The sequence below is a fragment of the Dasypus novemcinctus genome, chromosome 3 (genome assembly GCF_030445035.2).
Source record: "Dasypus novemcinctus isolate mDasNov1 chromosome 3, mDasNov1.1.hap2, whole genome shotgun sequence".
Taxonomy (NCBI): domain Eukaryota; kingdom Metazoa; phylum Chordata; class Mammalia; order Cingulata; family Dasypodidae; genus Dasypus; species Dasypus novemcinctus.
In genome coordinates this window covers 69,702,732-69,723,346 of record NC_080675.1, presented here as the reverse complement: position 1 = coordinate 69,723,346, position 20,615 = coordinate 69,702,732, and the positions used below count along the sequence as shown (strand labels likewise).

The following is a 20,615-nucleotide window of genomic DNA, read 5'->3' as shown; positions in this document are numbered from 1 at the left end:
TAACAATATTATTATATTCAATCTTGTTACTGAAAATTTAGAGCCAAAATATTTTGAAATGTTAGTTTGTTTTTATATTTATAAATTTCTCAGAGTCTTTCTTTCTTTTATCTTAGTTTATGTGACAGATTAAATTTGGTGAATCCCCCCAAAAAGATTATGTTTTTGAATTAATCCATTGCTGTTGGTGTGGGGTTCTTTGAGAACATTAAATTCAGTTAAGGGGTCTTTGATTAGGTCACTTGATTAGCTCCATTTTGAATGGACTACATCTATGAGGCAAGATTCGGTTTGGGTCTTCTCCTTCTTACTGGAGCCCTATATAAATGGAGGAACAGAGGAAAAAAGCCACCATTTTTGACCTCCCATGTGAAAGAGGATTCCAGGTTTGCCCAGAAATGCAGAAAGACAGAGAAGCCCTGAAAGGTTGACAGAGGTTCTGGAGTCTGGATTCAGCAGAGCACAGAGGGATAGAAAGAGTCCACCAATGGGCTAGGCCTACAAAGCCACTCAGTGGTGAAGAGAAGAGCTCTGCCACATGCCTCATCACCCAGAGCTGAACCTTAGGAGAAAGCAGAGCAGACTGAGGCTGAGAGAGAAGGCCTGGAAAAGACAAACCTGACTGCACAGGTCTGAGATATCACCATCTTGCCTAGCCACATGGCAGGATGCCAGATCACCAGTAGCTGACTTTGGTGAGAAAACATCTCAAATGGTGCCTTGATTTGGACATTTTCTGGCCTCAGAATTGTAAATTTTCCTCTAATAAGATTCCCATTATAAAAGTCAACCCATTTCTGGTACTTTGCATCAGCAGCCTTTGGCAAACTAAAACAGTAGAGAAATAATTTGAGTTCTCATCCTACTACTTTCTTTTTCATGACTCCTTTTTTGATTGAAATGTGGTTTATAAAAAAAGTAAAATTAAATCTGCTTGGTCCACAATTCCTATGAATTTTGACAAACACATGCAGTCTTGGAATCACAATCAAGACAGAGATGAATTCAAGGATCACAAAAAATTCCTTTTCTCCCCTTTGTAGCCATTCTCTCTCCCTACTCCAAATCACTGGCAACTACTTTGTTATCTCTCACAAAAATATCATCTAAATGGGATAATTAACTTTGTAGACTTTTGAGTCTGGCTTCCTTCATTTAGCAAAATGCACTTTGAGATTCATCCATATTGTTTCATATATCAGTAGTTAGTTCTTTTATTGCTAAATATTGTTCCACCATATGGTATACCATGGTTGAAGAAAGCTGGGTTTCCTTTTCTTTTTAAGTTTTTGGCAATTGCAAATAAACTTTTGTATATAGGTTTTTATGTGAGCATAAGTTTTAATTTTTCTTGGATAAATACTTAGGAGAAAGATCAATAGGTCATATGGTAAATATATGTTTAATTTTATAAGAAATGATTGCCTATCACATTCCAAAATGACTGTACTATACTGTATTCCCATAAGCAATGTTTGAAAATTCAAGTTGCTCATAACAACATTTGGCATTTTTCTTTAACACTGTAATATGTGTGTTTTAAAAATTGTTGTTATTTTAATTTTGTATTTCCTTAATGTCCAGTCATGGGGATCATCTTTACAAAGCAAAATTGTTATCTGCATTTCTTCTTTGGTAGAATTCTGTTTGGATGTTTTGACTTTTTATAATTGGGTTGCTTGTTTTCTTATTGATATTTGTGCATTCTTTCTATATTCTAGACATAAGATCCTTATCAGATATATGATTTACAAATAATTTCCCCTAGTTTATGGCTTAGCATTACGTTCTGTCTGTTTTTTAAAGGGCATTTCTTAATTGTGAAGAAATCCAATTTATTTTACTTTCTTTCTTTTTAGGATAGTGTTTTCAGTGTTATAGCTAAGAAACCATTCCATATTCTGAGATCACAAAATTTTCTCTTGGATTTTCTAGAAGTTTTATACTTTTAACTCCTTTATTTAGGCCTCTGTTCCACCGCAAATTATTTTTTTCATAAGTGTTTGATATGGGTCAAGATCTTATTATTTTTAAATTTATTTACATTTAGTTACCCAATTGTCCTTTCTTCATTGAATTGACTTTGAACTTTTCTCAAAAATCAATACCATATTTGTGTGGGTCTATTTCTGAATTTTCTATTTTGTTCCATTTATCCATTTTTTATCCTTTTACCCATATCACACCAGTGATTTTTTGTACTCATTATTAGGTAGCCACATAATTTATTGTCAAACTTCTGGGAGTTAAAGTGTTACTTATAATTACACAGGACAACAGCACAAAACATGATTGGCCTAGGCAAAGTAAAAAAATATAATCGTGTTAAACATTGGTCGAGGTTGCTTCATGAAGGGATTTGGTTTCTATTGCTTGACTCTATGATGGTGACTCATAAAGTCATATTCTATAGCTAGAAGTGTGACAGTTCATTCAAATATGAAAGTGGAAGAGGGACTTGGCATAGATGGGGCTTAAAATGGAGAGTATGATGTCCATGCAAAGGACTTCAACTCCAACACCCAGCTTTAGGAGCTTTGCATGGACATCAGCAAAGGACATGGCAACACCGTTCAGGAGGGAGGCAGTACATGTGGAAAGAATCAGGTGATGAATGGAACCTGAGAAATCCACAAGGTATATATATTATATGTATTAAATATATGTGTGTATGTGTGTATATATATATATAAAAACTATATACATTACATAGTGTGTTGCTGCAAGGCATAATCAATGTATTTACTTATTCTCATAAAGCTTTAGGAAGTGGAAATTATTTTTATTAACATTTTATGATTAAAAAAGGAAGGAAGGATGGAAGGAAAGGAGGAAGGGAAGAGGGTAGGAAGGGAGAGAGGGAGGAAGAGAGAAAGGAAAGTAGAAAAGAAAGAGAGAGGAAAGGAAGGAAGAAAGAAACAGATAAAATCAAAATCAGGATTTAAACTTAGAGATTTGGCTACCAGAATGTTTTTTAATCATGATGTTATAGAACACTTGCTGTGTGTTAACATAGGTAAAGTTTTTTTATCAATTATATTACATAAATATTAATACCTAGCATAATAATGACTGTGAACCCAGAGACCTTTTTTTTATTATATTTTTTAAAATTCTAGGAGGAGTTCCAGGGAGGATGATGAAGAGGGGATCTCCATGACTTAGTTACATCCACCAAAGTAACAGGAAGGAGCTGTTTGAAACAAGTATTTGGAAACTCCAGAGGACAGAAAAAACTCTATACAGCATCCAGGGAAAAATGGGAGGAAAAGTCTAATAAATTATGGTAAAGAACAGTAAATTGATCTTTCCATAGCAGCTATATCCCCCACTCTCACAGCAGGCCACTGTGGGGCCCAGTTACTGGCTATCTGCTGGTGACAGAAAAGCCTATAAAAATACTCTTCTCCAAGAACAGGGGAGGGCATAGTCAATCACTAAACATGTTTTTAGGTTACTGAAAATATTCCAGCTCTCAGGGTAGCTCTTCTTTCAACATATACTGGACAAACAATGGGAAAGCCATTGTTTCAACCCTCCCTAGAAAAGGGCAGTGACACAGCACTTCCTTTGGGCTCTGGGCAAAATTTATCTGAAGGACTCCTTTTCATGGCAGGTCAGGAAATCTCAGCTATGGGGAGCTGTTTGAGAAGCTCTTGGCAGATTTCCTGATCTGCACAGGACACTTTGGAGCTGGTCACCATGGGTCCCTGGCTCTATATTGGCTTGGAAATAGTGAAATGGGTAAGTCATCTCTGGGTTAATCCTCCTTCCAGAATTTTCTATCCAGGTAAAACCAGCAGGAGACAATGAAAAATTATAGATGTGGACAGTTTGGGACAAAGGACTGTCAGCTTCAAATACCCAAAAGAGGGAGGTCTGTCTCTTGGGAAACGGGGGCGGGGGCAACCAAAGTCCAGTAAAAGGGAATCTCAAAACAACTAACAATCAAGACAGCACAAGACAGAGGCCCAGAAAGACAGAACAAAACCAGTACACTTCATTTCCCTTGGGCAGACCTTCCCGATAGGAGGACTGAAGCTTAAGAAAATATATGTCTTACCAACAGGTGGTTGAAATACCAAGTAGCAGACATCTTAGTGAGTAAATCCCAGAGTTTACTATTTAAAATATTAAAATGTAAAGTATGTATCAAAAGAGTATAAAACGAAGAAATAGGAAATAATGGCTCATCAAAAGAAAAAGAAGGTAAAATTACAGAAAACAGTGAACACCATCAAAGAAGAAGATAATGTTGGCATTTAGAACAAAACCTTTGAAAAAATGATCTTAAAAATGCTCAAGGAGATTAAAAGAAAGCACAGAGAAAGAACTAAAGGATGTCAATTAAACAATGAATAAACATTATGAGCGTCTAAGTAAAGAGATAAAAGTTTTATAAAGGAGCCAAACGAACTACTGGAGTTGAAGAGCACAAACTAAAATGAACCATGCCCAGAAGTGTTTCAAGAGCAGATCGGAGCCAGCAGAAAAAGGAATCAGTGAATTTGAAGACAAGACACTTGAAATGAATCAGGTTGAGGAGACGAAAAAAGAAAGAAATATTAAAAGTGAAAACAACCTATGACAACTAAGGGTAATATCAAGCACAGCAATATACACATTATGGGGGGCCCAGAAGGAAAAGAAAGATGACGGGAACAGAAGGAATAATCAAAGAATTAATGTCAGAGAACGTACCGAATTTAGCAAAAGACATGAATATGCACATTAAAGAAGTTTAGAGACCACCTGAGGATAAACATGAAGAAAAATACTTCCTATCATATATTGATTACACTATCAAATACAACAGACAAGGAGAGAATTCTGAAAGCTGCAATAGAAAAGCAACATGTTACATATAAGGGAGTACCAATTACATTGAGTGTCAATTTCTCATCAGAAAACATGGAAGCAAGAAAACAGCAGGTTAATACTTAAAGTATGGAAGGAAAACAAATGCCAGAAAAAAATTTTTATATCCCATGAGACTCTGTTTGCAAAATGCAGGAGAGATTATTACATTCTCGGATAAACAAAAGCTGGTGGAGCTCATCACCACCAAACCCACTACTGAAGTTAAATTGATATCAAATCAAATATGATTAGTATACATTTAGGATGTTAAGTTTTAACTCCACAGTAACCACAAGGAATTTAGATGTAAAAATATCCACATAAAAATTAGAAAGCACTCAATATGATACAAGGCAAAAAAGCAAATGCATATAAAAGTGCAAAATGAAAGGGAAAAGGTATAAGATGTACAAAGACCAAGTAGTGAAATGGCAGAAAAAAGCCCTATATAATCAGTAATAATGTTACATGTAAATGGATTAAACTCTCCAGTCAAAACACAGAGATTGCAAAACGGATAAAAAAGCATAACCCAACTATATGCTGTCTGCAATACATGCACATTGAAGTTAAATATACAAGTACGCTAACAGTGAAAGCAAGTAAAAAATATATGCCATGCAAGTAGTAATCAGAAGAGAGGAGTTTGGCTAAACAAATATTGGAAAAAATAGACTTTATGTAAAAATAAGTTACAAGGGACAGAGATGGTCATTATATACTATTAAAGGGGACAACTCAAAAGGATGATATAACTTTTATAAATACATATGTACTTAACAGAAGAGCCCCAAATTATATGAATTAAATAATGACAGATCTGAAGTGAGAAATCGACAGTTCTACCTAAATAGTAGGAAACTTTAATACACCACTCTCAGTAATGGGATAAATATCTAGTCAGAAGATCAGTAAGGAAGTACAGGACTTAAAAGGTACACTAAACCAACTAGACATAACAGACATATAGAACACTGCACCCAACAAAACCAAAATGCACATTCCTCTCAAGTGCAAATGGATCATTCTCTAGGACATACCACATCTTTGGTCACAAAGCAAGTTTCAAGAAATTAAAAAATATTGCAATCATATAATTAAGCTAGAAATCAATAAAACGGAAAAATGGAAAATCCACAAATATGGGGAAGTTAAACAACATACTCTTAAAAAACTAATGGGTTAAAGAGGAAGTAAGAATCAAATTAGGAAATATATTGGAAGTGAAAATACAGCATACCAAAACTTACAGGGTGCAGTGAAATTAGTGCTGAGAGGAATTTTTATAGTTCTAAATGCTTACATTAAAAAAGAAGAAAGATTTCAAATCAGAGCGCAAACCTCAGAGCTCGAAGAATTAAAAAGGAACCACAAACTAAACCCAAACTGAATAGAAAGAAGGAAACAACAAAGATTAAAGCAGAGATAAATGAAATAGAGAAAAAAATACAATAGAGAGTAACAACCAAACCAAAAACTACCTCTTTGAAAAGTTCGATAAAATTAACAAACCTTTAGCTATACTGACAAAGAAAAAAAGAGAGAAGATACAAGTAACTAAAATCAGAAACGAAAAGGGGGTCATTACAGACATTACTACATACCCTGCTTAAATAAAGGGGACTATAAAAGGCTACGAAAAACTGTATATCAATAAAATAGATAACTTAGATGAAATGAACAAATTCCATTTCACACAAACTGCCTACATTGACTCAAGAAGAAATAAAAGATCTCAACATACCAATTAGTATTAAAGGGATTGAATCAGTAATTAAAAACCTCCTGACAAAGAAATACTCAGGAATATATGGTTTCATAGAGTGGGATTCTGTTAAATATTCCAAGAAGAGTTTATTCGAATTCTGCGTAAACACTCCAAAAATTTGAAGAGAAGGGAACACAACCTAATTCACTCTACAAGACCAACATCATCCTCATACTGCAAAGATACCACAAAGTTGGATAAAGAAAACTACAGACCTATATTTCTTAAGAATATAAATGCAAAAATACTCAACAAAACACTATCATACCAAATTCAACAGCATATGGAATTAATTATACACCGTGATCAAGCGGGATTTACCACTGGTGTGCAGGTTTGGTTGAACATAAGAAAGTCAATTACTACAACACAATAATAGAATGAAGAAAATAAAAAGCATGTGTGCATCTTAACTGATGAAGAAAATGTGCTGACAAAATCCAGCACTCTTTCTTGATAGAAACACTTAGAATGCTATGAATAAAAGGAATCTTCTTCATTTTGATAAAGAGTATATACAAAAAGCACACGACTAACATCCTACTTAATGGTGAAGCCTGAAAGCATTTCTTCTAAGATCAGAAACAAGACAAGGATGCCCACTATCACCACTCTATACTGGATGTTCTTGCCAGAGCAATTAGGCAAGAAAAGGAAATGAAATGCACGAGGACTTGAAAGGAAGAAGTAAAACTTTCCCTATTTTCAGATAATATGATCCTATATTCAGAATATACTGAAAAATCCATAAATACACTACTAGAGCTAAAACACCAAAACATCAATGGTGTTTCTATACACAAGCAAGTAAAATTGGAACAGAATATCAAGAAAAAAATTCCTGTCAGCATAGCAACTAAAAGCATTAAATATCTAGGAATAAATCTAACCAAGGATGTAAAGGACTTGTACAGAGAAAACTACAAAACATTGCTAAAAGAAATTAAAGACCTAAATAAATGGAAGGAAAATCTGTGTTCAGAAATTAGAAGAATAAATACCATTAAGATGCCAATACTGCCAAAGGCATTTTAAAGAGTTAATGCAATCCCAACTAAAATTCAAGCAATGTTGTTTTGTAGAAATGGAAATGCCAATCATTAAATTTATTTGGAAGGTTAAACAGCTTAAGTGGTCTTGAAAAAGAAGAATGAGTTTGAGAGCTCATTTTAAATTTTTTTACAAAGCAATGGTGATGAAAACAGCTTGGGGAAAACGGACTTGACCCAGTGGTTAGGGCATCCGCCTACCACATGGGAGGTCCGCGGTTCAAACTCTGGGCCTCCTTGACCCATGTGGAGCTGGTCCATGCGCAGTGCTGATGTGCGCAAGGAGTGCCCTGTCACGAAGGGGTGTCCCCTGCGTAGGGGAGCCCCACGCACAAGGAGTGCGCCTGTAAGGAGAGCCGCCCAGCGCGAAAGAAAGTGCAGCCTGCCCAGGAATGGCGCCGCCCACACTTCCCGTGCCGCTGACGACAACAGAAGTGGACAAAGACAAGACACAGCAAATAGACACAAAGAACAGACAACCGGGGGAGGGGGAGAATTAAATAAATAAATAAATCTTTAAAAAAAAAGAAAAAGAAAAAGAAAACAGCTTGGTACTGGCACAAGGATAAATGTATAGACCAATGAGAAAGAATAGATAGCTCAGAAATCAACCCTCTTATTTATGGCCAACTGATTTTTGACGAGGTAACAAAGACAACTCACTTTCTTCAACAAATTGTTCTTGGAGAACAGGATCCCCATTTGCAAAAATAAGAGGTACCCCTACCTCACATCATAAATAATAATCAACTCAAAATGGATGAAAGACATTAAAGCAAAAGCTTGATCTATCTAACTTGGAGAAGAAAACATAGGGAAGCATCTTCAGGACCTTTTGTTAAGCAAAGGTTTCATAAATTTCACACCCAAATCACAACCAACAAAAGAGAAAATAGATTAAAGGGACCTCACAACATTAAAAACCTTTGTTCCTCAAAAGAATCTATCATGAAAGTAAAATAATAACCTACAATGGGAGAAAATATTTGAAAACCTCATATTCAATAAAGGATTAATAAAGAAATCCTTTAACTTAACAATGAAAAGATAAACAACTCAATTAAAAATTGGTAAAAGACTTGAACAGGTACCTCTTCAAAGAAGATACACAAATAGCAAGAAAGCACATGGAAAGGTGCGCAACATCATTAGCCATCGGGGAAATGAAAATTAAAGCCACAATGAGGTACCATATCACACCCATTAGAATGACAGCTCTTTAAAAAAAAATGGAATATTGCAAGTGTTGGTGGGGATGCAGAGAAATAGGAACACTTATCCATTAGAGTTGGCAATATAAAATGGTGCAGCTGCTGTGTAAGTCTGTTTGGCAGTTCCTCAGAAAGTTATGTATAAAATTACAATATGACCCGGCAATCTCACTACCAGGTATATGTCCAGAGAAATTGAAAGCAGTGATTTGAACAGATATTTTCACACTAATGTTCATAGTGGCATTATTCACAATTGCCTAAAGATGGAAGAAACCCATATGTGCATCAACCAGATTGGATAAAGAAAATGTGGTATAAATGTATAATGGGATATTCTACCATAAAAAGTATGAATTCATGATACATGCGACAATTTGGATGCACCTTGAAGACATTATAGTGAGTGAAATAAGCCAGACAAAAGGACAGATATTTTATAATTTCACTGATTTGAGCTAATTAGAATAAACAAACCGATAGTATTGACAGAATATCGGTTACCAGGGGATAGGCAATGGGAAGTTAAGGCTTTAAATGTATAGGCTTCCTATTTGACATAATAGAAATGTTTTGGTGGTGATGGCAGCACAGTGCAATTAATAGCACTGAAATATATTTCATATGATAAAAAGGGAAAATATTAGATTATCTATATGGAAACAAAATAAAAAGTTTTAAAAAATAGAATTACACTACATAAACAGTCCTGAATTAAACCATGGACTTTAATAGTAGAGTTGTAAAAATGTGCTATCATAAATTGTAACAAATGTTCCACACGAAAGTAAAGCATTGGTGGTGGGGTGATAAATAGGAATCTTGTATTATATCCATATTGTTATATAAACCCATAGCTTCTCTAATGAAGGGTGAAAGAAAGACTGCCCACCCCCCTGAAACTAAAAAGTTCTCAAAAATAGGCTATATATTTGTGTAAATCTATTACTATGAAGTCCAGGTCTTAGCAAATTCCATAACTTCTTAGTAATCCCAGTTTTTAATGTTTCAGTTAGTTGTAAATGAAATATTTTAATCATAGTAACTGTTAAATGTAACAAGCCCATTTTGGTCCTTAATTAAATCGTATTGCCATTGTTATTTTGTTATGTCCCTTTGTAACTATTAACAAAAATAAGCCAATATTAATTTGGCTAAGAATAAGATGAAAAAAATAGTTGTCCAAGTTTAGGATTAATCATATTTTTAATTAAGGGATTAGATAATAACAACTCAAACAATACGAATATCCTTTAAATAATCAAATGAAATTAAATCTTCAGCATATATTTTTTGATTCATCTAAACTATTTCTTTCTGTTTTATCAGCTTTTCCATAGGCACAATATTGATTTTAAGGTTTTCATTGATCTAAGAACCCAGGAAACATTAAACAAAAAATGAAATAGCTGCCATAGAGTATAATGTTTTAATGTAGATTTTAACTGAACTATACAAGATTTATAAGAATGCCTTCATTGACTTAGTAGAGATAACTTCAGAAATGTAAATGTTAACTTATTATGGATTATAAACTATATCTGGAAAATAATGAGTTTTGCCTAATTTCTTCTTTAAGATGTGAAGAAATAGTAAAATTATCTAAAATAGCTTATGCTGAGATATCTTAAAGGGAATTTGATTCATTACAGACAATTCCTCACTTCCTTTCATTCTTTACATTTTGATAACGTTTTAATACTTCTGATAACTGGGATGGTTTTCACTTTCTTATGATTCCTGCCCTTCCGTAATACATGTGCAATAACTCACTATAAAAAATCAGCTCAAAGTATTTCTCCATTATAATTTGGATAGTTTCCGACCCTTTTCATTTTCTACTCCAGACAAAAATCTTTGGTGGTGGTTTGTTTATTATTTATAGTTTACTTTCTATAATTCAGAGAAGAATATTATATCAATAATATAACTTGGATATTTCTCACTAATATATTTTAACGGCTTTAACATAACTCCAAAGAAGTGGCCTTAGGCACAGAAACTAATAAAAAAAGAGCAGAGAATGAGAGGAAGGAAGAGAGGGAGGGTGAGGAGGGAATACAGACAGACAAGAATAAAAAAGGAAAAAGAAATTAAAAATATATGAATGGGATTATAAACTCAAGTGAAGTCTGTCTTATAAAATTGTCAAATATATACCAACAGTTCTAGAAGGTAGATGGACAGACAGGAGGAAATCTTCTTGGAAAACCTTGACACTGGTCCATTTGGAGTAGGTACTTTGAAACTTTTATCAATTCTATTGTTTGTATCTGATGCATAGGGTATTTACAGGCAGATATTTTAGATATTTCAAGAATAGTTTTCTGCTGTTCTGTTTTTTCCATGTGCCTCACTGGGTTATTCCACTAACAAATAAATTTTGAAATATCCTTCTTGACATATGAACCTTATTAATAGGTCTAGAGAAAAACATCAGAGTCTTATCAAGTATCAAGCACAATTATCATCACCATCTTAAATACAGGAAAGTCAAAACATAAAAATATGAAGTAAAAAACCTATGGTCACAAGGCTAATTATAAGAATCAGATGTAAAATTCAAATCCAGATAGTCTGTCTTCAACATATTCTTTAATTTCAGAGTAATGCCAGAATAATTCCTTTCTACATTCATTAGGCAGATTGGAGATATGAATGCTTATTTTACACTTTGCCTAATACAAATAATTTCCTACTTTGTAGTTCTCATATAAAAATCCATAATCACAGTATCAATATCAATTCTAAAGTAAACTTTTGGTCATTGCACTACATTGAGATATTGAATGTTTCAAACACATTCTTGTTGTAGAAAGTAAAAATAAAACTATTTTAGAACATTTTCATATAACATAAAAGCTATTACTGTCCTCAATGTTTTCTAGATTTTAGTTTTGAACAAAAATTCAGTCTTATCTATCAACAAAACTAATAAAACTCAGGATTATTAGGCTAATAGCTTTTATTGGCAATAAGGTTAAAGAGTGTCTGTATATTAAGTAAATTTTGGAAAATCCAAGCAAACAACTAGAATTTTAAAAACAGGACATCAAATGTCTTTATGAACCTACTTTACCATTATTTGTTGCATTTTGAGAGTTCAATTAGAGAATTTATTCAAAACACTGCTTTGTAAACATTACAACATAAAAAAGCAGCAATCTATTATTACTTCCTTATTTCCATCTGGCTCCTTTATCACGTTCTTATATTCTTGCAATTTTGATTAAGTCAAATGATAAATATCCCAAGCCACATCCCTATACATAATGGTATTTTTTATAAGTCTCACCCTGAGCTGTGTAAATGTCTGCTGTTATAAAGTAGTATATTTTCAGAATATAAATTTCCCTAGAATGTAACAGGCAGTACTTGCAAAACAGTACCTGTGAGTAATGAGGAACAAGGCATGTATTTTGCCTGGGAGGTTGCAGGTCCAAACCAAAGCTGGCTCATGTATTGGCTCAAGTGCTGAGGTGATACCATCAGTTTGTCTAAGCCATCTGTTGTGGGAATAGAAGGGAGGCAAATTATGAGTTGGGTCATAGTATTAATAGTACCTGGTAATCTGACTTTGCATAATGAGTAAGGAAGAGAAAGATTATTTGTCAGCCTCTGAATGAATTAAGAGTTTGATGTCCTGAGAAAAGATGAGGACTAGTCACAATACAGTCTAGCAGTGATACCAAGTTTCAAGGGTGAGAACTTTTTCTTACTAGGAAGTGTGAGGGAGAAGATGGTCGGTGGTGCAGAAACCTCTGCTCCTCCAGCTTTTGGGTTGAAGTTGACCAGATTTAGAGCAATGTCACTATAAATAAATGAACATTATTCAGAAGGCAGAAAATACTGAAATATTTTCTGACAGTTTTTGAACAGCACAGATAATGGCCAGAAGAAGAAATCATACAATGAATTAGACTACGTTTCTGAGTAGCCTTGTAAGTGAAAAGTATTGGTTACAATACAAGGAAAATCATAAGGATGGAAGTCTTAGGAATTCATAGAAAATTTGGAGTACCTTGAGTACACTGGCCACAAAATTAGAGATCTGTGACTATACTTTCTAGGTCTCATGAAATGATAGGCCAAAAGAGCTGTAATAGTTACATACAAACAGAACCCAATATGCTAAATTATGTTGGGACAGAAAATGAATTTATTTATTCTCCTTGATCCTTATTTTGTAATCTTCTTACAATATTTCAAATGGAGTGTAGTCATAAAATACACATTCCACGGAACAATGCGGAACACAGTTCATTATTACTCATCCCTAGTATCACTGTACTAATTTTATAACACTATGTGGTCAAGGGCTTGTTGAACACTGCTTTTTTTTTCTCTTCAGTCTTCTGATAGTTTAAATAATAGATTATGAATTGACTATGGAGAAAGTCAAACTATTCTCCTTTGACAATATTCAGACTTTTTCACAGGGAAGTGAAAATAACACTTCAATTCTTTTGGTTAATTCACAGTTTAGATATTAGAATGCAGATGTTTTTGGACAAATAAGTGGTAAGATTGCAGATAACTAGTATACTAAAGCCTGATACTTCTAAAAGACAAAAATTTCTTTTTCACAATTGGTTTACAGAAGTGACATTCATTCTATATAAAAGAATCTGATGCTTGAACTTGAATAGTAACAGAAACCCCATAAGACTAGCAAACCTACTTTCCAAACCTTGAAAAGAGAAAGAATACTTTGAGCTCAATTGCTAGAGAATTAATGAGTGATCCATCCTACTCAAGAGCTACTGCAGCCCAGTCTTTAAGATATAATCTTTGACTTAGTAGAAAATAAAATTATTTTAGTATTTATATACATGATTTGTTTTTTGTGTCCATGATTAGTTAACCAGCTAGCCAAGACAGGGATGGAAGATATCAACTATGTGCTGAGATGATTAAAGTTGTTCTGTAGAGTTTTAATTAACTGATCTGGCATTTAAATCAGGCTTATCAACTTATATTTTGCATTGATTCCCAGAGCACATGCATTTGGAATGCAAAACCAATTCAATTTTAAGGAATGATTTGAAATCGTTATGAGTATTTGAATAATAAAATTGATTTCTTAAAGCTGCATTTATGTATTGAAATAGCATAATAATGGGAGTGCAGGCTAAGTGCTCTACTTGCTTAGTTATTTACAATTATATATATTAATCTCATATGTCTTTTGCTCCTTGTACATTTTTGCATTGTTTGGGAAGAAACTACACCAGTACCATGAATGTCAACCAAATTAATTCTCAGAATAATACTTATTATTTATATATTGTTACTGACAAATTACAAATATTAAAGTGTGCTTTAGTTATTTTAGAGATGCCATGGCATTATTTTTTGAGGAGCAAGATGATATTTAATAAATCTTAGACTATCATTGTTACTGAGTTTAGATTTGTCTATCGGCTCATTGGAGTGGGATGTTTTCTAAACCACACACCCCTAAATCTATTCCTTTCTTCTATGACAAAATTCTCATCCCTTGAGAAATTATTGCAGAGGCGAGCATTCTTGGATGCAAAATAGAGGAAAACACCTGGAAGAGTCAGGCTTTGCAATTCTTTCTTTCAGACCAATGATTCTTAACTTATGTTTTAAGCATATATCCCCCATCCTGGAAACTTCTGCAACCCCAAAATTCTGGTACATTGTCCCTAAGCAGTATAAACTCCATCCACTTCCAACCCTATGATATGAATTACTGAGCTACAACGGTGGCCTCTGAAGTCACCACAAGGGATGAACAATGTACTCCAAAGAGGGTGGAAAGAAAATATTAGAACTTCTTTTTAGCATAATTTTTGCAGCTATTCAATTTTATACTTTATACCATCTCTAATAGATTATAGTAAATAAGTGTATGTGAATATAAACTTCTTCAAATAGAGCTGTTAATGTTAAATGTATTTCTAGTAAAAGTGCAGACTTCAGAGAAGATGGAATTGCAGTAAATAGACAGGGCTTAAAACCCTAAAAAAAGAAAGGTTTATTTGATTTGATATGGAATGTATGGGAAGCATTGTCAAATCAAAGATGCTTAACCTTCCCTAAGTAAAAGAATAAAACATTATTTATATAAATATTTCAGAAATTATATGAAGTGGCTAGAGATTTGCTAATGTCTTCACTGCACATATGTGCTGATACTCTACTGACTGATATCAGGCAACAACAATATAGAGTTATTGCTCATAATTTCAGTAATTTTTTGTTTCATATCACAGCAACAGCCAAATTTTCCTTCTTTTCAATTGTATTATTTTCGTAGTGAACTCATCACATATTTTACTTTTGTAACTCAACATCCTTCACTTTCATAAAACATTAATAAGTTAAACACAATTATTGTAACCCTTTTGTCATCCAGATAGCTTTTTGTATTACTCTGATGCTTCCCTGAAAACATTTGCCATCAGCTACAGGCCAGATTGCCTTGTCAACATAAAAGAATTGTTTTCATAGATGCATGGAAAGGACTGTGCCAGGTACTCTGGGGCACAGGTTTCTAACATTATACACTTTGAGACCATACTGTGGGACTGAGTTGGGATTTTCAGAACACCAGTGGAAGCTGATCGGCTCATGAGAATTCTTTTAAGGCAAGATCAAATAGAACAAAACTTAATTACATAGGACTGAATGAATTTATGAAGAATGACTATAGGTTTTGTTTGGAATATTGCTAATATTTTATTGTTCTGTTTTCTATATATGAGGAATCTCTTTCTCTTTCCCCCTAAAGTATGTATAACATAAACCATTTATCATTTTCCCTACCTTGGCCCTTCAAAATACAAAAACTCATTGAATATTCTTATTACATGGACACATAATTATTTGCCTACATTCTACAAGAATCTGTCCTCCTTGTTAAAAGGACATTGGTTTTGTAACAAAGGCTTTGACTAGAATGTCATTTTGAAGAATGATGTTTACTTAGTCAGATATGATTAGATATTTGTAAAGAACAAAGGTAGAGTATATTAGCCAAAGTTTACAAAGTCTTCTTGGAAAAACTGTCCTGATATCTGGCTTACTAGGTTTCCAGGCTTACAAGTAAATAAGGAAGATTACTTCATGTCATACAAAGGAACCAAATGATTCTTTGGGGACTTTGAGAAAGAGGAATTCACCCATATTCATAGGTACTGCAGGTGCAATCTTGTGCTGACTTCTTGGCTGGCTTTGTAGCCTCAAGAAGGTTTTAAAAATCCAATTTGAGGAACTTCCAGGAAGATGACATTGGAGTAGGTAGGCAGGGCTCAAGTCTCTCACAAACACATTGGAAGAAGGGCAAAAACCTGTCTAAGGGGGCTGCTTTGGGGATCTGCAGACCAGGAGATTGCTGCACATTCTCCAGGAGGAAGGAAGACAGAGAAACAAAGAAGCCTAAATGAAAACCATGGATTACTAACCCCTGTACTGGGAGTGGCACCCAGCCCTCAATCGCAAATCAAACAGACTGGACAAAACCCATTGCTCACTGCATCCAACTAAGGGGAAACACATGTCTTCTCTCTAGGAAGAAGGAGGGTGTAATGGAGGAAAGAAAGTGGTTTCAGTGAGTTTGGCCAGTAAAGCCCATTTTGAATCCCAGCTCTGGCCAGATGAGAATCACAGGCAAATAGAGGTTGAAATAGACAATGAGAAAAAACATTGAGCAAAAAACAATGAACAAGAAAACAAGCAAATAACCAGACAATGGGCAAAAACAAATGAGCAGGGAGTAGATGTGGCTCAAGCAGCTGAGCACCCATCTCCTACATGGGAGGTTCCAGGTTCAGTTCCTGGTGCTGCCTAAAGGAAAAAACAAACAAACAAACAGGCAATGAGCAAAAACAATAAGCAAATGAACAACAACAACAAAGGAAAACTAGCAAAAAACAATGAGCAAACAGCAAAGGAACCATCTTGGGGGTGGAAGGAAAGAAACAGACACCTCCATGGAAATATTTGCCAGCAAGTGCCATCTGCAAGCTAGCTAGGAAGCTGCAAGGACAAAAAATACTCTAGAAATCTCTTGTACCAGACCCCTTTGAGCAGATTTGCACCCCATTAGGGAATCCCTGTTCCTATTTTGATCACTTAAGCAGGGCAGTTTTAAAGACTCCGAATAAGTTGAACCAAAAGTCAAAGAAGAACCAAAAATCTAAACCATTAGGCAAAAAAAAGAAATTGTCCATCAGAGTAAATTCACCAACATATTCAGAGGTCTAGACATCAGCAAAAAATTACAAGCCATACTAAGAAACAGGAAGAGATGATCAAACCAAAAGAACAAATTAAAAATCCTCATGAGACACAAGATTTAAAACAATTAATCAGTGATAACCACACAAATCTCCTAAATCAATTCAATGAATTGAAGGAAAATATGACACAGATAAAGAATATTAAGACAACACTAGGTGAGATTAAAGAACAATTTGAAATCCAGCAAATAAAATAACAGAGCTTATGGGAATGAAAGACACAATGAATTGGATTAAAAATACATTAGTGTCATATAACAGCAGATTTGAATTGATGGAAGACAGAATTAGTGATTTGGAGGATTGAGCATCTGAACTTGAAAAGACAGGAGAACAGAAAGAGAAAAGAAAAAGTGGAACAGGGTCTCAGGTAATTGAATTACAATGAAAAGTGCACAAACATATACATTATTAGTGTCCTAGAAGAAGAGAATGGAAAAGGGGCAGAAAGAATATTTTAAGAAATAATTACCAAAAACTTCCCAACCCTTATGAAAAACATAAATATCAATATCCTAGAAGGACAACACATCCCAAACAGAATAAATCCAAACAGACCTATTCTGAGACACATACTATAAAGAATGACAAATACAAGAGACAGAGAGAGGATGCCGAAAGCAGCAAATGAAAAGTAATGCATCACATACCAGGTAGCTCAATAAATCAAAGTACCAATCTCACATCAGAAACCATGAAGGTGAGAAGAAAGTGGCATGATATATTTAAGGTGCAGAAAGAGAAAAACTGCCAGCCAAGAACAGGTTATGCAGACAAATGAAAATGAAATTGCAAAAATATCAAAGCCCATGGGATACTGCAAAGGCAGTGCTGAGAGGGAAATTTGTAGCCCTCAATGCTTACATTAAAAATGAGGAAAGCACTAAAATCAAAGACCTAACTCCACATGTGTAGGAATTAGAAAAAGAACAGCAAACTTACCCCAAACCAAGCCAAAGGAAAGAAAACTTAAAGATCAGAGCAGAAATAAATGAACTTGAGAACAAAGAAATAATAGAAAGAATAAACGAAACCAAAATTGGTTCTTTGACAAGATCTACAAATATTTAGCTAGACTTACAAAGAAAAACAGAGAGAAGATGTAAATAAATAAATTCAGAATTGGGGGTAGGTCATTATCACTGACTCCACAGAAATTAGAAAGATTATAAAAGGATATTATGAACCAATATATGATAACAAACCAGACAACAGACAAAATGGACAAATTCCTAGAAACACACTACATTGACCCAACAAGAAATAGAAAACCTCAGCAAACCAATAACAAGTAAACAGAATGAAATAATCTTCAAAAACCTCCCAAAGATGAAATTCGTAGGATCAGATGGCTTCACAGGTGAATTCTATCAATCATTCAAACATGATCTAATATAAATCTTGCTCAAGCTCTCCCAAAAAACTGAACAGGAAGGAACAATACCAAATTTATTCTATGAAGTCAACATCACCCTAATACCAAAATGAGATAGATACCATGAATAAAGAAAATTACAGACCACTTTCTCTAATGAATATAGGTGCAAATATCTTGAACAAAATACTTGCAAACCAAATTCAAAAGCACATTAAAAGAGTTTTACAATGTGATCAAGAAGGTTTTATCGCAGGTATCCAAGGGGTGGTTCAACATAATAAAATCAATTAGTGTAATAAACCACATTGATAAATTGAAGAAGAAAAGTCACATGATCCTCTCTATTGACACAGCAAAAGTACTTGACAAAATACAGCATCTTTTTTTGATAAAAATACTTTAAAAGATAGGATAAAAGGAAGCTTTCTCAGTGTGGTAAAGCGCATGGAAAACCCACATTGTACTAAATGGTGAAAGACTGAAAGTCTTATGCCTAAGATCAGGAACAAGACAAGGATGTCCACTGTCACCATTGTTATTCAATATTGGGCAAGAAGTTCAGGCTAGGCAATTAGACAAGGAAAAGAAATAAAGGCACCCAAATAAGATAGGAAGAAGTAAAATTTTTGCTATTTGCTGATGATATGATCTTATATCTAGAAAATCCAGAAAAATCCACAATAAACCTCCTAGAGTTTCTAGACAATTTCAGGAAAGTGACAGAATACCAGATTAATGTGCAAAAACTATTGATGAGCAATCTGACAAGAAAGAAAAAAAATCCATTTATAATAGTGATTAAAAGAACCAATTATTTAGGAATAAACTTAGCCAAGGACATCAAGGACCTCTATTCAGAAAATTCCAAAACAGTGCTGAAAGAAACCAAACATCTAAATAATTAAAAGGACATTCCTTGTTCATGAATTGGAAGACTGAAAATCACTAAGATATCATTTCTACCCAAACTGATTTACAGATTCAACACAATCCCAATAAAAATCCCAACAGCCTTTTTTTTGCAGAAATGGGAAAGCCAATTATCAAATTTATTTGGAAGGGCAATGGGCCCCAAATAACCAAAAATGTCTTAAGAAAGAAGAATGAAGTTGGAGGACTCTTACTTCCTGATGTTAAAGCATATTGCTTAGCTACAGTGGTCAAAAAAGCATGGTACTGGCATAAAGATAGACAGATTGACCAATGGAGCTGAACCAAGAACTCAGAAATATACCCTCACATCTATGTCCAAGTGATTTCTGACAAGGATATGAAGTCCATCAAGCTAAGCCAAAACAGTCTATTCAGCAAATGGTGCTGGGATAACTAGATATCCATATCTAAAAGAAAGAAAGAAAGGACCACTTCCTCACACTTTATGCAAAAATTAACTGAAAATGCAACAAGGGCCTAAATATAAAAGCACAAAAATAAGACTCCTAGAACAAAATGCAGTGAAACATCTTCAAGATCTTGTGGTAGGCAGTAGTTTCTTAAACCTTACATGCAAAGCAAAAGCAACAAAAGGAAAAACAGATAAATGAGACTGCCTCAAAAGTAAACCTTTTGTTCTTCAAGAGACTTTGTTAAGAAATTAAAAAGGCAGTCTACTCATTGGGAGAAAATATTTGGAAACCACATATCTAATCAGGGTTTGATATCCATTTATAAAAAGAGATCATGCAACTCAATAATAAAAAGACAACTAAATTAAAAATGGGCAAAAGACTTGAATAGAAAGTTTTCCTAAAATGAAATACAAATGATCAAAAAGTCCATGAAAAAAAAAAAAGTTCAACAGCATTAGCTATTAGCAAAAAGCAGATGAAAACTATGGCATAGCATTTCACACTTTACAGAATGGTCATTTTTTAAGAATCAGAAAACTACAAGTGATAGAGAAAGAAAAACAATCCTTCACTGTTGGTGGAAATGTATACTAGTGCAGCTTCTATGGAAGACAGGTCGGTGATACCTCAAACTGCCATTTGATCCAACAATCCCATTACTAAGAATGTAAAGCAAGGACACAATGTAACATTTTACAAAGTAACAATTGCTAAAATATGGAAATATCCC

The 20,615-nt window shown here is 34.1% G+C and overlaps 1 long non-coding RNA gene across 4 annotated transcripts in view; it reads right to left on the bottom strand.

The window, feature by feature from the left end:
- Nucleotides 1-20,615, bottom strand: part of LOC139438665 (uncharacterized) — a 138,881-nt gene that overhangs the window by 102,473 nt on the left and 15,793 nt on the right. For all 4 annotated transcript variants that reach the window (XR_011648367.1, XR_011648368.1, XR_011648365.1 and 1 more), the window contains exon 2: nt 12,278-12,394. This is a non-coding gene — a long non-coding RNA (uncharacterized lncRNA). The remainder of the gene's footprint in view (nt 1-12,277; nt 12,395-20,615) is intronic.